Below are 17,940 nucleotides of genomic sequence, written 5' to 3' on the forward strand. Positions count from 1 at the left end.
ACTAGGGGGCGGAGACGCCAAACCGGAAGTGACGTAGCGTGGCGTCAGCCGAGGTGGAACGGAAACAAGATGGTGAAGCGGTTCACCTAGTCTGTGCGTTCCACCTGGCAGCCATACACATGCAGAAAACAGAGGAGCTAACAAAGAATGAGGACTAGATGAAAGAAAAAAGAGAAAAAAGGAAATGGCATAACGAAACGGACATCCCTAGGTGTAATATAAGGGGAACATATGGAGAAATTATAAAAAAAGGAGAAATATATAAGGGAGAAAAAAAAAGGGGGGATCTGTCGCATAAGGGTAGGGATCCAGGGCTAACCTGGATAACAAGAGCCATAACCCAAGAGGGTAATATGGTTAGAGAACATCAATGATAAGCCAGAAAAGAAGAGGAAAGGGGATATAGAAATATGCAGATAAATGGGGAGTATAGTAACAAGTGATGTATGTGCCCCTCTTACCCAGGTCAAATTAAGACCAACATGCAGGCCATAGTAAACTATACAGATATTAACGTCACTTCCGGTTTGGCGTCTCCGCCCCCTAGTCTCAGGGCCGGCGTCTGGCGCCATTTAAACCGGCGTTTACCACCGCTTCACAGACTTGCGGTGGACGCCGTGTCCAGAGGTGGCTCTCCTCTCCCTCTCCCCAGCATTCTCAAGGTAATCTGTTTTCGGGGGTATCTGTTCCGGAATTTCATACCTCTCTCCCTGGTCCTATATATTTGATTATGGTCTCTCTCTCTCCCATAGTTACGGGTGATTCACCCGTTAGGTGGACAGCTTCCACCATCTGGTGCTACTTATATATCGTTTTCATATACATTTTAAGGTACCTATTTCATTATTCACTCTGGGACTGGCGGGGTGTATTGTTCGTGTCTAATCTTCCCTCCCCCTTTTTACATTATCTTTCTAGTACATCCCCTTTACATTGGGGCGCTTTCACCTATATGTGAGTATCCGTAATATTCTCTTTTGCCCCTTCATTCTCTGGAGCTTGGAGTCTCATATCTATTTTTGATTGCTCCCCTCTCATTCAGGCGCTGGTTATTCTCATAATTTTCCAGCTATTCTATATTTGCCTGCTTGGATCTTCATAGGCACGGTATGTGTGTCTGCTTAATTTTGATCTATTTTGTGCTTGTTTTTTCTTTCTTCTTCTCTTCTTTCTATCTACTCGGACACCACCCTTTATCCCCTCCTGGTACAACATATCTACACGCTTGTCCATAATAGCTATACCACACTTGGCTAGTTTATCCACTCTTAGCCACTATTTATTCGACTTTCTGGATAGTCTCTTCATGAGCATGATTTGCATGTCGGCTTGATCCACCTCATTCTTACCTTGGTCCCGTCTACTGGCTTCATCACGCCCTTTTCATTGGAGCAACACTTGGCCTGGAGATTAGTTTCCCTGATTACTCCTATGCATTATGCTATATATTATGTTTGACCTAAACTTCATGTATACCTTGTCTGTCTATTCATTAGTATTTTTTATATATACTTTAGTTATTTTTGTACAGGTTGTACTTCTTTTTTGTTATTTCACTCTTTTTTATGTTGTAGCGACTGATGAAAGTCCTAAGGGACTGAAACGTTTCTGGTGCTACTAATAAATCGTTTTCACGGTTATGATTGTGTCTACGGTTACTGAAGTTGAGTGCTAAACTTTTACATTACAAGATGAAAATTACAGACACAGAGATGAAATAGATTTAGCAAAGAGAGGCCCGACTTACTGAACAGAGAGAGGATAGGAAAGGTAACTTTGCGGTCAGCACAAAAACTACAAAAAGACCACGCAGAGGGCGCAAAAAGACCCTCCGCACCGACTCACGGTGCGGAGGCGCCCCTCTGCATCCCAGAGCTTCCAGCAAGCAAGACAAAAATCAAAATAGCAAGCTGGACAGAAAAATAGCAAACAAGAGAAAAACAAGCAGGAACTTAGCTTCTGCTGGGAAGACAGGTCACAAGAACGATCCAGGAGCGAACTAGACCAATACTGGAACATTGACAGGTGGCATGGAGCAATGATCTAAGTGGAGTTAAATAGAGCAGCCAGCTAACGAATTAACCTCGTCACCTGTGGAAGGAAACTCAGAAGCCGCAGCCCCACTCACAGCCACCAGAGGAAGCCCATGGACAGAACCAGCCGAAGTACCATTCATGACCACAGGAGGGAGCTTGACAACAGAATTCACAACAGTCCATTTCCTCTTGTTACTCTTGTAAGAACAAAAAAGTTTGGGTCTAAAGTTAACTTTTTGTGAAAAACGTTAAATGTTCATTTTTTCCTTCCACATTGCTTCAGTTCTCATGAAGCAACTGAAGGGTTAATAAACTTCTTGAATGTTGTTTTGAGCACCTTAAGGGGTGCAGTTTTTAGAAAGGTGTCAAAGTCACTTCAAATGTGATGTGGTCCCTAAAATATGGTTTTGTAAATTTTGTTGGAAAAATGAGAAATCGCTGGTCAACTTTTAACCTTACTTAAAGGGACCTGTCACCCCAAAAATCGTATATCAGATAAGGCCACCGGCATCAGGGGCTTATCTACAGCATTCTGTAATGCTGTAGATAAGGCCTCGATGTAAAGGTACCTTCACACTCAACGATATCGCTAGCGATCCGTGACGTTGCAGCGTCCTGGCTAGCGATATCGTTGAGTTTGACAGGCAGCAGCGATCAGGATCCTGCTGTGCCATCGTTGGTCGGAGCAGAAAGTCCAGAACTTTATTTCGTCGCTGGATCTCCTGCAGACATCGCTGAATCGGCGTGTGTGACGCCGATTCAGCGATGTCTTCACTGGTAACCAGGGTAAACATCGGGTTACTAAGCGCAGGGCCGCGCTTAGTAACCCGATGTTTACCCTAGTTACAGCGTAAACATAAAAAAAACAAACACTACATACTTACCTTCCGCTGTCTGTCCTCCGGCGCTGTGCTTCTCTGCACTGTGAGCGCCGGCCAGACGGAAAGCAGAGCACAGCGGTGACGTCACCGCTGTGCTTTCCGGCTGGCGCTCACAGACAGTGCAGAGAAGCAGAACGTCGGGGGACAGACACCGGAATGTAAGTATGTAGTGTTTGGTTTTTTTTACGTTTACGCTGGTAACCAGGGTAAACATCAGGTTACTAAGCGCGGCCCTGCGCTTAGTAACCCGATGTTTACCCTGGTTACCAGGGGACCGGCATCGTTGGTCGCTGGAGAGCTGTCTGTGTGACAGCTTTCCAGCGACCAAACAGCGACACTGCAGCGATCGGAATCGTTGTCTGGATCGCTGCAGCGTCGCTAAATGTGACGGTACCTTAACTTGAAAGGTAAGAAAAACAGGTTATATTATACTCACCCAGGGGCGGTCCCGGTTCTGTTCGGGTCCGATGGGAGTCGTGGTCCGGGGCCTCCTATGTTCATACGATGATGTCCTCTTCTTATCTTCAGGCTGCGGCTCCGGCCTACTTTGTCCTGTTGAAGGCAGAGCAAAGTACTTGAGTGCGCAGGTGCTGGGCCTCTCTGACCTTTCCGGTGTCTTCCTGCCATGGCTCCGGCGTAGGCGTACTTTGTCTGCACTGTTGAGGGCAGCGCAAAGTACTGCAGTGTGCAGGCGCTGGGAAAGGTCAGAGAGGCCCAGCGCCTGCGCACTGCAGTACTTTGCTCTGCCCTCAACAGGGCAGACAAAGTACGCCTGCGCCGAAGCCGCGGTGTGAAGAGCAGAAGAGGACGTCATAGTAAAAAGATGGGAGGCCCCGGACCGTGACGCCCATCGGACCAGACCGCCCCTGTTTTTCTTACCTTTCAGGTTACATCGGGGGCTTATCTACAGCATTCCAGAATGCATTCCAGAATGCTGTAGATAAGCCCCTGATGCCGTTGGCCTTATCTCATATACGATTTTTGGGGTGACAGATTCCCTTTAACAAAAACAACTTTCCAAAATTGTGCTGATGCAAAGTAGACAAGTGGGAAATGATATTTATTAACTATTTTGTGTGACATATCTCTCTGACTTAAGGGCACAAATATTGAAAGTTTGAAAATTTCAACATTTTCAATCTTTCTGCCAAACATGTTTTTTTCATAAATAAATGCAAGTCATATTGATTAAATTTTATTACTATCATGAAGTACAACATGTCACGAAAAAAACATTCTCAGAATCACTAGGATCTGTTGAAGCGTTCCAGAGTTATAACCACATAAAGTGACACTGGTCAGAATTGTAAAATTTGGCCGTCATTTTGGAGAAAAAGCGCATCCTGCAAAGTTGCCCGCAGGATGCGTTTTTTCTCCATAGACTTGCATTAGCGACGCATTGCCACACGTCGCATCCGTCGTGCGACGGATGCGTCGTGTTTTTGGCGGCCACGACGCACAAAAAACGTTCCATGTAACTTTTTGTGCGTCGGGTCCGCCATCTTCGACCGCGCATGCGTGGCCGAAACTCTGCCCCCTCCTCCCCAGAACTCACAATGGGCAGCGGATGCATTGTAAAACTGCATCCGCTACCCACGTTGTGCTAATCAATCACACTGTCTGTCGGTACGTCGAGCCGACGGTTAGCGACGGCCCGTACCGACGGACTAGTGTGAAAGTAGCCTAAGGGGTTATCTATATTTGCATTTGGGGTCCTACTTTTCATTTTGGCCAAGAGTCACACTTTGTTTAAAACTGGTCCAGCAGTTTCTTGAGTTTTGTGCCACAAAAGCCACCTAATAACATTTTACTCTGCTTATTCATTTCAGTGTTATTACCTTTGCAGTTCATATGTAGTAGGTTTTTTTAGTGTGTTTTTTTTTTCACTTCAGGCCTTGAAAAACATTTGGTGGGAGAAAAGAAAGTGCACGTCCCTTCTGTGAAGAATTTCCGGATGGAAAATGGTGCAAACTAGGCAATGATCCAAACTAGACACGGTCTAATCAATAGATGGCAAAAAAAAAAAACCCTCTTGCAAAGTGCTTCAAACCTGCCTTAGGAAACGGAAAACTTCAAAACCTTCCGAAAAGCAGCGTTTTGAGAAGGGATTTCGGTCTGAAAAGCTCGATATTTTTCAAAAAAACCTCATTGCACATGTACCCTAAAGTTACCCATCCCTTGACTGATCAGCCAAACGTAGTTAGACACGGCTACGTGTGGCCTTACCCTTAGCATGGCCGCATAGTTAGGACCATCAGAGGCTAAGATGATGAAAGAAAGACTAGTCAGAGATATCTAGGAAGCATAGTCACACTTGTGAGGGTAGCATAACCTCTGGTAGAGACCACCGAACTGACACCCCCAAGTGCATGGAGCACGGGGAACCACCGTTCCTCATCTCTCAATATCTTCCCTCACGTAATCTTCGATCCTCCCAAGACCTCCTTCTCTCCTCCACACTTATTTGTTCTCCTCCACACTTATTTGTTCCTCACACCATCGCCTCCAAGATTTCTCCCGAATATCCCCCATTCTCTGGAATTCCATGCCTCAACACGTCCGATTATCCACCACCCTCGGATCTTTCAGACGGAACCTGAAAACCCAGCTCCTCAGGAAAGCTTACAGCCTGCAATAACCATTCTGCCACCTCACCACCATCAGAGCTGCCGCCTCACCAACCACCAGAGCTGCCGCCTCACCAACCACCAGAGCTGCCGCCTCACCACCGTCAGAGCTGCCGCCTCACCAACCACCAGAGCTGCCGCCTCACCACCGTCAGAACTGCCGCCTCACCAACCACCAGAGCTGCCGCCTCACCACCGTCAGAACTGCCGCCTCACCAACCACCAGAGCTGCCGCCTCACCAACCACCAGAGCTGCCGCCTCACCAACCACCAGAGCTGCCGCCTCACCAACCACCAGAGCTGCCGCCTCACCACCGTCAGAGCTGCCGCCTCACCAACCACCAGAGCTGCCGCCTCACCACCGTCAGAACTGCCGCCTCACCAACCACCAGAGCTGCCGCCTCACCACCGTCAGAACTGCCGCCTCACCAACCACCAGAGCTGCCGCCTCACCACCATCAGAGCTGCCGCCTCACCAACCACCAGAGCTGCCGCCTCACCAACCACCAGAGCTGCCGCCTCACCACCGTCAGAGCTGCCGCCTCACCAACCACCAGAGCTGCCGCCTCACCAACCACCAGAGCTGCCGCCTCACCACCGTCAGAGCTGCCGCCTCACCAACCACCAGAGCTGCCGCCTCACCACCGTCAGAGCTGCCGCCTCACCAACCACCAGAGCTGCTGCCTCACCACCATCAGAGCTGCCGCCTCACCACCACCAGTGCTGCCGCACCCCCGACCTTCTGTCTCTTCCCCATTACCCCGTAGAATGTAAGTCCGCAATGACAGGGTCCTCTCCCCTCTGTACCAGTCTGTCATCATAAATTTGTTTACTGTAAACGGCATCTATAACTCTATATGTAACCCCCTTTCTCATGTACAGCACCATGGACTTAATGGTGCTATATAAATAATAATAATAGATCATATATAGGACCTGCTGGTATGTCTTCTCGTGAGGTAACTTTTTGAACTAAAAGCCTTGGAAGATGGCAGCATACTGTGCTTGTTGTCAGGGCTTCAGTTTCTGATAGGCCCCGAAGTATTGGACCCCAAGAGAAACCTAAGAGTGCAGATGCAAGATTATATGCGGGATGTTTGGCTGCGGGGAGAAGGGGGCTTCTGACAGTTTCTGAATAGGTGGAGGGGAAATGTCCGACCAGCCAGAGAAAGTACCGGAAGCACACTGTGCACACAGAGACAGAACAGGCTTTGTGCATGGCATTGAGTGTCCAATCAAATAGCAGCTTTCACCATTTTCAGCACGGATGAGAGCAGTGAGATGATTGGTCGCTCCTCTCTGCATAGAAACTCATTCTACGCTGTCACCTTCCTGCTCACAATTCCCCTGAAGGCCCCAGTACACGCCGCCTGCCCCGCCCACCCTCACTCCTGACCAATCAGCAGGCAGCAGAGGCGTGTACCAGCTGTGCACTCGTCTTTGCACACACGGCTCCAAGAATACAAAGGGGACACGCTGACCTTCACGTATCCTTTCTCACTGCCGGCCCGTGTACGCGGTATAGCGCCGCCGGGTATACTCTGTTAACCGCTTCATTGCTGCCCGCGTTAGTGGTGTCTCGCCTCCCCTCCCCCGCTGGTTTGGCCTCCTGCCCGTAGTTGCGAGTGAGTAGGGGGCTGACGGTACGGGTGGGAGGGGAGAGCTCGCGGACGGGAACTTTGCGGCTGGACACAATGGTTCGCAGCGTCGGGTGGAGATGGGAGTGGGCGTCTCGTGTATCGAGGGTCGGGGCTGTGCACACGGCCGGGCTGTGCTCCTGGCTCCTCTCAGCAGGAGTTTCCCGTACACTGAACGCCGCATCATTCGCTAGCGCCGTCTATTTAGCTGCCATGACTGGCAAGCCTGGGGTTAACAGAGGAAGGGTTGTAGTCAGGCTCTTCTATTGGTCGCTGGTAGCCCGCCTCTCTTTCAGCACGACGAATGGCTAACCTGAAGTTCTAATTGGCAGCTGGCCGGTACGAATCAGATGTGAGGGCGGATAGCCAATCAGAGGGAGAGGTGGGTGTGTCTCGGCGTGCGCGCTATGTACACGGAACACTGTATGTCGCGCGTACAGCCTGGAGGTCACGTGAGAAATGGCGTGTACTGGCCACACCCACCTAAGTGACGCAAGACGCTGGGCGGATGAAAGAGGTGGGAAGAGCCAAGGCGGAAGGCGCGCGGCTCTAGTCACGTGTGGGAAGAGGAATGCCGGCTTCTCCCGTCTGTAGGAAGAGCGGCGGCGCTCTGGTGCCCGCGGGGTGCGCTCTGTGCGGTATCTGCACGGCCTTCACCTAGTTCCTCAGGAAGCAGCGTTCTCGCCAATGTGTGACCAGGCTGGAACGTTCACATTAGCGTTTCCCGACGCTTCGTCGGGAAACGCAGCGGCGACGCACGCGTCATGCGCCCCTATGTTTAACATGGGGGACGCATGCGTTTTTCTTGTTGCGTTTTCCGACACGTGCGTCGTTTTTGACGCTAGCGTCGGACGCAAGAAAATGCAACAAGTTGCATTTTTCTTGCGTCCGATTTTCGTCAAAAAACGACGCACGCGTCGAAAAACGCAGCGTTTTTGCGTGCGTCGTGCGTTGCGTCGCCGACGCAGCGGCGCGCAACGCTAGTGTGAACGTAGCCAAAGTGCTTCCTCTATCTCCTCTGCTGCCGGCGTCTGCGGGAATCGCACTGCACTGGGATGACATCCGAGTGCAGTCTGGTGTTTCACATGCACCCATAGACTTATAAGGCCGGGTCACACTTGCATCAATGTATATGCAGCTGAACACTCCGGTCCCAAATGCCGGGTATTGAGGCGAGAGTTTCCCATAACACTCCCAAGTGTGACCCCGGTTAGGGTGCGAGTGAGCAGAGTCTCGCTGCCATTGTTCTCTCGTGCATGAGAACATCTCAGGTGTGAGCTCCCCATAGTATAACACTGGGCGAGCGCGATCTGATGTTTTATCACATAGCACTCCGCCGTGTTATACGGTAGTGTGACTCCGGCCATATAGTGCCGCTGCCGTGTGGGTCCTGATTCATCAAGTTCAGCATTGTTCTCGTTAGTGGTTATGAGGTGATCTGCTGGAGTCACATGTTCCTAATTCATGGACAGTTGCCCACCGCCCAGGCTTGCCACCAGGAATTTTAGGGCCCCGTGGTGGCAACATTTTCAGGCCCCTTGAGACTCTGCCCAGGCTCCGCCTCCACCCATCAAACCTTCCACATTCCCACCGCCCACTCTTGGAATAACTCCACTTCTGCATCATGTCCTCGTCAATCACACATTAACATTTCCCATTGAACACCATATCGCAGAGGTCCCCAACTCCAGTCCTCAAGGCCCACCAACAGGTCATGTTTTCAGGATTTCCTTTGCATTGCACAGGTGATGCAATTATTACCTGGGCAAGACTAAGGAAATCCTGAAAACATGACCTGTTTGTGGGCCTTGAGGACTGGAGTTGGGGACATCTGCCATATCGGATATATAGCCATTAGCTTTTGTTTTGGCCAATACATTTTTTCTTAAGCCGCCGCCGCCATGACAAGGTAGACTCTTTAGCAGGGCCCTACTCTTAACATATTAAACATTTCTTAAAATATCCAATACTCTTTTTAGTAAATTTTTATTACATTTTCTTTCAGGTAATAGGTCACATACATTTTTAAAATGACCAATAATACCACATATAAGGAACAAATTCCATCACATAATGGTCGGACCACATCTTACCACTACATAGTGACTAATACCACATACAAGGAACAAATACCATCACACAATGGTCGGACCACATATTACCACCATATAGTAACTGAATAATACCACATACAAGGAATATTTATGACCAGACCACATAATACCAAATCACATATTACCGCAACATAGTGACCGAGTACTATCACATACAAAGGACAAATACCATAACACCATGACCAGACCACATAGTGACTGAATAATACCACATACAACGGACAAATAGCGTAACACCATGACAAGACCACATATTACCACCACATAATGGCCAAATAATACCACATACAAGGGACAAATACCATAACACCATGACCAGACCACATATTACCACCATATAGTGACTGAATAATACCACATACAAGGAATATTTATGACCAGACCACATAATACCAAATCACATATTACCGCAACATAGTGACCGAGTACTACCACATACAAGGGACAAATACCATAACACCATGACCAGACCACATATTACCACCACATAGTGACTGAATAATACCACATACAACGGACAAATAGCGTAACACCATGACCAGACCACATATTACCACCACATAGTGGCCAAATAATACCACATACAAGGGACAAATACCATAACACCATGACCAGACCACATGTAACCACCACATAGTGGCCGAATAATACCACATACAAGGGAGAAATACCACCACACCATAACACCAAACCAAATATTGCCACAACATAGTGGCCGAAAATTACAATACTGATCATTAATAAAAAAAAAAACTAATATTTTTCCCAGCGGCACGGATTACATGTTTATGGGGCTGTGTGAAACACAACAGAGAGATGGCATCCGTGTGTCATTGTGCTGTACGTGTTTAACATTGCAAAGTATAGGAGAAGCTTTGTAATTAATTTTTCTTAAGCCATACTGAAAAAATAAATGACACACTGATGGCACACTGATACTGTTTTTTTCTGGTATCGGTGATATACTGATGTGTGAAGGGGGCCTTATTCAGTAGGCAGAGTAACTGCTGCGTTTGGACATTGCTCCATCCACAAAGGTAAAATGTAAAAGCATATATATTCAGTTTCACTAGATGCATAATTATTCAAATAAAATCAAAAAAATTTATCCTAATAAGAACAACTAAAACATCAAAATGGCAGATTCACTACTATTATTTGCTTAAAGGGAACCTGTCACCCCGTTTTTTGAGATTGAGCTATAAATACTGTTAAATAGGGCCTGCGCTGTGTGTTCCTATAGTGTATGTAGTGTACCCCAATTCCCCATGTATGCTGAGAAATAACTTACCAAAGTCGCCGTTTTCGCCTGTCAATCAGGCTGGTCAGGTCGGGAGGGCGTGGTGACATCGGTGGTTCTTCCTCAGCTTTACGTTGGTGGCGTAGTGGCGTAGTGGTGAACAAGCAGCGCGCGATCTGCGCTGTAATCCCTTGCATCGGTGGGGGCGGCCATCTTCCTGGGGCCGCGCGTGCGCAGATCGAGTGCTCTGCTGCACGGGGCTTCAGGAAAATGGCCGCGGGATGCCGCGCGTGCGCATTAGAGATCGCGGCGGCCATTTTCCCAAAGCCGAGATGCAAACTCGGCTTTGGGAAAATGGCCGCCGCGATCTCTAATGCGCACGCGCGGCATCCCGCGGCCATTTTCCTGAAGCCCCGTGCAGCAGAGCACTCGATCTGCGCACGCGTGGCCCCAGGAAGATGGCCGCCCCCACCGATGCAAGGGATTACAGCGCAGATCGCGCGCTGCTTGTTCACCACTACGCCACCAACGTAAAGCTGAGGAAGAACCAGCGATGTCACCACGCCCTCCCGACCTGACCAGCCTGATTGACAGGCGAAAACGGCGACTTTGGTAAGTTATTTCTCAGCATACATAGGGAATCGGGGTACACTACATACACTATAGGAACACACAGCGCAGGCCCTATTTAACAGTATTTATAGCTCAATCTCAAAAAACGGGGTGACAGGTTCCCTTTAATTCAGCTCCCTAAAAATGGAATCAAATCAAAGAAAACATATACATATTGTAGGGGTTCCACTCACTCAGCTGCGACGGCTGACACTCAGGAGGCAGGTTCCTTTAAAGTTCACTGGGTTTATTACTCCATAAACCATATGACAAAACAACAGAAAGCAAATAGCCTTTGGTTCAGGCAAAGAAAAAACAAGTGTCCAGTTCATCCGGCTCAGTCCTGAAGCCGTAACACACTCAGGAGGGTCTCACCTCCACACATATCTACCTGTGTTAAGCATTAGGCTTTCTTTTATATGTCTAACCACACCCAGAACCCATCACATGACCAGACATGTGGTTGTGACATCACCACAGGTCCTGAAACACATATAGGTAGCTATGGTTACATCACAGTAGCAAGCCATCTATAAGGGACATATCTCCCATCGATTAGACATCCTTTAGCCACGCTACAATATACAGTTATGGCCGAAAGTGTTGGCATCCTGAAATTGTTCCAGAAAATGAAGTATTTCTCCTAGAAAATTATTACAATTACTCGTGTTTTTTTATACACATTTTTATTTCCTTCGTATGTATTGGAACAATACAAAAAACAGAAAAGGGAAATTGGACATCATTTACAAAAAAAAAAACAAAATAGACCTGACAAAGTTGGTGGCACCTTTCCAAAATTGTGGGTAAACAATTTTGTTTCAAGCATGTGGTGCTCTTTCAAACTCACCTGTGGCAAGTAACAGGTGTGGGCAATATGAAAATCACACTTGATAAAAAGGGGAGAAGTTGACTCAATCTTTGCATTGTGTTTTTGTGTGTGCCACATTAAGCATGAAGAATAGAAAGAGAACTGTCAGAGGACTTGGGAACCAACCTTTTTGAAAAATATCAACAATCTCAAGATTACAAGTCCATCTCCAGAGATCTTGATGTTCCTTTACCCCACATTGCACGACATAATCAAGAAGTTTACAATCCATGGCTCTGTAGCTAATCTCCCTAAATGTGGGCAGCAGAGAAAAACTGATGAAAGATTGCAACGCCGGATAGTACCGATGGTGGATAAGCAACCCAATCAAAGAAATTGAAGCTGTCTTGTAGGCTCAGGGTACATCAGTGTCAGCGGGAACAATCCGTTGACATTTGAATGAAATAAAATGCTATGGCAGGAGACTCAGTAGGACCCCACTGCTCACAAAGAGACATAAAAAAGCTAGATTACATTTTGCCAAAATGTACGCGAGTAAGCAAAAATCCTTCAGTGAAAGTTGCTTGCAGACAGATGAGACAGATTATTAACGCACATCATTCTATTGTTTACCGAAAATAGAATGAGACCTACAAAGAAAAGAACTCGTACCTAAAGTCAAATATGGTGGAGGTTCAAAGATATTTTGGGGTTGTTTTGCTGCCTCTGACACTGGGTGTCTTGAATGTGTGCAAGGCATGATGAAATCTGAAGATTCCCAGAGGATTTTGGGTCACAATGTAGTGCCCAGTGTCAGAAAACTGGGTTTGCGTCCTAGGTCATGGGGTTCAGCAGGACAATGACCCCAAAAATACTTCAATAACAATTTTGTATGGCCCATTTTTTTGGTTTTGTGTGAAATGATGTCCAATTTGCTTTTTTTGTGTGTTTTTTTTGCATTGTTTCTATACAAACAAATGAAATAAACGAGTAAATGCAATAATTTTCTGAGAGAAATACTTAATTTTTCTGGGACAATTTCAAGGGTACCAACACTTTTGGCCAGGACTGCAACTAATGTAGGTAGTAAAACCAAAAATATATGAATTTGGTATCTCTATAACCATACGGAAAAAAATTACCAGGTCATTTTGCTACAGTGTGGACCTTGTAAAATAAAACACTAAAAACAGCAGTAGAATTTCTGTGTTTTCAATTCCACTTCATGTTGAATTTTGTTTCTTGTTTTTGGCACATTATATGGTGAAATGAATGGTTTAAGCCAAAATAACTACATGTCCCACATAAAAATATAAGCTCGTTATGTGGATATATCAATAGAAATGTAAAAAATTTATTACTCTAGGCAGAGCAGAAGTGTTGGATAAAAGAAGGGCGCAAAAGTGAAAAATTAGGCTTCATGTGCCGCGGCTGTTAACCTATTAGGTGCCGCTGTCAATCTCTGCGGCATTTGACACGCGATTATAGAGAAGTGCGTCATTTACATGATTGCGAGGCACCGATGGGTTGCTATGACAGCCGAGGGTCTGCTGAAGACCTGTGCTTGTCATGGCATTTCTCCTGTGAAAGGCAACCTGTAGCTGGCGTTCATAGATTGTGATTTTCTCTGTACATAGCAGTGCTGCTTCACTGCTATGTATAGCCCAAGCGATCAAATAATCGCAGCTTCACTTACAAATACAGTAAAAAGTGAAACAAAAAATCTTAATCTGAAAAAAAATAAAATAAACACAAATTTAAATCACCCTCCTTTTGCCCCATTACAACTAAAACAAAAAACAAGTAAAAAAACACATTTCAAAATAAAAAGTAAATTAATGTGATTGGTAAACAGCATTATGAGAAAGGAAATGAAAGGAAAAAACAAAGATGAAAAAAAGGAAATTGGCCACGCCACGGTGTGAAATGGTGTAAAGGGTATGTGTCAGCAGGATTGTGCACAGTAACTTACAGTGTCAGGTCAGCGCCGTTATACTGATTACAATGATACTTTGGGTGATGAAATCCGTCTTGTGGTTGTTGTGTAATCTTTATTTTCAGTTTTGAGTTAATGATATGCCCGTGCTTCGGGGCGGCCTGTGGGGGTCTTCATGTGGTGCTCTGATTAGGTATTCATACTCATGGCTTATGACCGGTCACTGATCCCTCACTGACCTGCTCCCTAGTTTACATAATGAATATCTGTACATACTGAAGAAAAGAAAAAACCTGCTGTCAGAAGGTGTGTGTAGGTCCGATCTCTGATAGCTGCTACTGCGCAGGCGCCATTTTCAAATTGATTTTTTATTTTTTTTGCACTTGCTCAATGACTTCAAGAATAGTTATTAATAGGACACAAAACATGCAATTATGCTGCAGCGCAGGGGCCACGGCTGACACCTGCCTGCAGAAGGATTTTTTTTTCTTCAGTATGTACAGGCATTCATGGAAACCAGAGGGCAGGTCAGTGAGGGATCAGTGACCGGTCAGCAGTCTGCATAATGAATACCTAATTAGAGGAGCACATGAAGACTCCTTCTCCAGCAGGCCGCCCCGGAGCACGAGCATATCATTAACCCAAACCTGAAAATAAAGATTAAACAACAACCACAAGACGGATTTCATCAAGAAAGGTATCATCTTAATCAGTATAAGGCTATGTGCACACGGTGCGGATTTTGCTGCGGATCCGCAGCGGTTTTGACGCTGCAGATCTGCAGCTGTTTTCCATGAGTTTACAGTACCATGTAAACTTATGGAAAACAAAATCCGCAGTGCACATGCTGCGGAAAAAAACGCGCGGAAACACCGTGAATTACATTCCTCAGCATGTCAATTCTTTGTGCGGATTCTGCAGCGGTTTACACCTGCTCCATAATAGGAATCCGCAGGTGGAATCCGCACAAAAACCGCAGTAAATCCGCAGGTAATCCGCAGTGCGGTTTACCTGCGGATTTTAAAAAATAGGTGCGGAAAAATCCGCAGAGATCCAACCTACATGTGCACATACCATAACGGTGCTGACTTGACACTGTAGGTTACTGTGCACAATCTTACTGACAGGTTCCCTGTCAGCCCCAAAATCGAAGATGAGCTAAGCCCACCGGCATCAGGGTATCCTGAAAGATGAGAAAAAGAGGTTAGATTATACTCACCCAGGGGTGGTCCCGCTGAGGTCCGGTCCGATGGGTGTCGCGGTCCGGGGCCTCCCATCTTCTTATGATGACGTCCTCTTCTTATCTTCAGGCTGCAGCTCTGGGGTACTTTGCCCTGTTGAGGGCAGAGCAAAGTACTGCAGTGCGCAGGTGCTGGGCCTCTCTGACCTTTCTGGCGCCTACGCACTGCAGTACTTTGCTCTGCCCTCAACAGGGCAGACAAGAAGAGGAGGTCATCGGGAGAAGATGGGAGGCACCGGACCGGACAGCGACACCCATCGGACCGGACTGCAATGTGACCGCTCCTGGGTGAGTATAATCTAACCTCTTTTTCTCATCTTTCAGGATACATCGGGGGCTTATCTACAGCATTCCAGAATGCTGTAGATAAGCCCCTGATGCCGGTGGGCTTAGCTCATCTTAGATTTTGGGGGTGACAGGTTCCCTTTAAGGAGTTGTCCTCTTCTTCAACAACCACTTCTTAAATGCTAAGAACAGATACCACTGATGCATATCTTAGAAATAAATACCGGGAAAATATACCCTATACATTTGGACACTATCACAGTCACCAGGACACTCCGAAACTTCCTATCCTACAACACACTATGGAGTAAAAAGTCCCATACAAAAGTATAAAAAATGTAACAATAAGTTTATTCACCATCACAAAAAATAAAGACAATAAATACAGACTAACAATACAAGATCCAGATATGATACGTGTACAGAGAACACAGACTACTGTAATAACAATATGGGCTTAACAGACGGATCACTAAGTAATACACATAGTATAGTATACATCAGAGAGGTGCTTAGTGCAAAGTAAAGTGCCAAAGTATATGCAGCTAAATCCCTATAATTCATAGCATATGTGAGGTCAGAAGGGAAATAAATAAGGAACGGGAACCGCTCATCTTACCCATGAATATATGCCAGTGTTTTTCTCCAGCAGCCCTGACGCACGTTTCGCGTTGGGCTTCCTCGGGGGGCTGTCACTTCTTAAATGCTGTAGTCTGTAAAATTAAAAAACAATTCTAATCACTTCCTGTACCTGCTCTGTTCCAGTGCTGCCAGTGCAGGAATTAAGTATCAGAATTCTTTATTTTATATGGGAAAAATGAAGTGTCTTTATGAGATCAAAGTAATTGTCCAATTATAGGCGAAAAAAATGGGTGGGCATGTATGCGCTTGAAATAAAAAACAAGCTTCAGTGGTACTCTGCTCTCCTTTCTAAATAGAGTAGAAATCACTTCGGAGCTGGAACAGACCTTTAAAAGCGAGCAACGCTGGATCTATGGGGATTCTGGAAGGTGAGTATGCCACCGTTTTTTGTTAACCCCTTTAATTGTAGAATTATACCTTCCTGAATGATTACATTGGCTTGCAAAAGTATTCACCTCCTTGTCATTTTTTGTGTTTTGCTACCTTCCAACCTGGAACTTCACTATTTTGAGGGTTTGGCATCAGTTCATGTAAAGAACATTAAATCACTGTATTGGTAACCATAATTCAATAATGAACCCAAACATTTTTTGGTACTAAAAATAGATAATTTTAATAATATAGTAATTTAACCCCTTAGCGACCGCCGATACGCCTTTTAACGGCGGCCGCTAAGGGTACTTAAACCACAGTTCCGTTAATTAACGGCGCTGTGGAAAAAGTCAATAGTGCCCCCCAGAGGCCGATTTTCTCCGGGGTCTCGGCTGACCAGGGTAGCCGAGACCCCAGAGAACATGATTCGGGGGGTTTTTAACCCACCCCGCATTTGCGATCGCCAGTAATTAACCGTTTACCGGCGATCGCAAAAAAAAAAAGGCGATCTCTTTTTAATTTCTCTGTCCTCCGATGTGTTCGCACATCGGAGGACAGAGAAAAGGGGTCCCAGGTGGCCCCCCAATACTCACCTAGCTCCCCCGATGCTCCTCGTGTCTCCCGGTGGGCGTCGCCATCTTCAAAATGGCGGGCGCATGCGCAGTGCGCCCGCCGGCCGGCACCGGGAGGATCTTTGGGGTCTCGGCTGCCGGGGGTAGCCGAGACCCCAAAGAGCATGATCGGGGTCGGTATTACCGACCCCTGTTTTGCGATCGCCGGTAATTAACTGTTTACCGGCGACCGCAAAAAAAAAAAGTAAAGTGTAATTCTCTGTCCTCTGATGTGATCGCACATCAGAGGACAGAGAAATAGGGGGATTCGGGGACCCTAGCATACTCACCTAGGTCCCTGGATCCTCTTGCTGCTCCTCCTGGCCGCCGGCAGAAGAACATGGCGGACGCATGCCCAGTGCGCCCGCCATCTGTCTCCATCTGCCGGCCGGCAGGAGAACAGCAGTTGGGGCTAAAATTAGGGTTAGGGCTAGGGTTAGGGCTAGGGCTAGGGTTAGGGCTAGGCTAGGGGCTAAATTTAGGGTTAGGGTTGGGGCTAAATTTAGGGTTAGGCTTCTTTCACACTTACGTCGGTACGGGGCCGTCGCAACGTGGGCAGCAGCTGTAGTTTTTCAACGCATCCGCTGCCCAATCTATGTCCTGGGGAGGAGGGGGCGGAGTTACGGCCACGCATGCGCGGTCAGAAATGGCGGATGCGACGTACAAAAAAACGTTTCATTGAACGTTTTTTTGTGCCGACGCTCCGCCAAAACACAACTGATCCAGTGCACGACGGACGCGACGTGTGGCCATCCGTCACGATCCGTCGGCAATACAAGTCTATGGGCAAAAAACGCATCCTGCGGGCACATTTGCAGGATCCGTTTCTTGTCCAAAACGACGGATTGCGACGGAATGCCAAACGACGCAAGTGTGAAAGTAGCCTTAGGGTTAGG

The 17,940-nt window shown here is 46.9% G+C and overlaps 1 protein-coding gene across 1 annotated transcript in view; it reads left to right on the forward strand.

Moving 5' to 3' along the window:
* Positions 1-6,930: 6,930 nt before the first annotated feature.
* The window catches only part of C1H14orf93 (chromosome 1 C14orf93 homolog), a 52,313-nt gene continuing 41,303 nt past the window's right edge, over positions 6,931-17,940 (forward strand). The window contains exon 1 of the mRNA XM_069761766.1: positions 6,931-7,031. The gene's annotated coding sequence lies outside the window, so the exon portion shown is untranslated. The remainder of the gene's footprint in view (positions 7,032-17,940) is intronic.

This window comes from Ranitomeya imitator, chromosome 1, assembly GCF_032444005.1.
Source record: "Ranitomeya imitator isolate aRanImi1 chromosome 1, aRanImi1.pri, whole genome shotgun sequence".
NCBI lineage: Eukaryota > Metazoa > Chordata > Amphibia > Anura > Dendrobatidae > Ranitomeya > Ranitomeya imitator.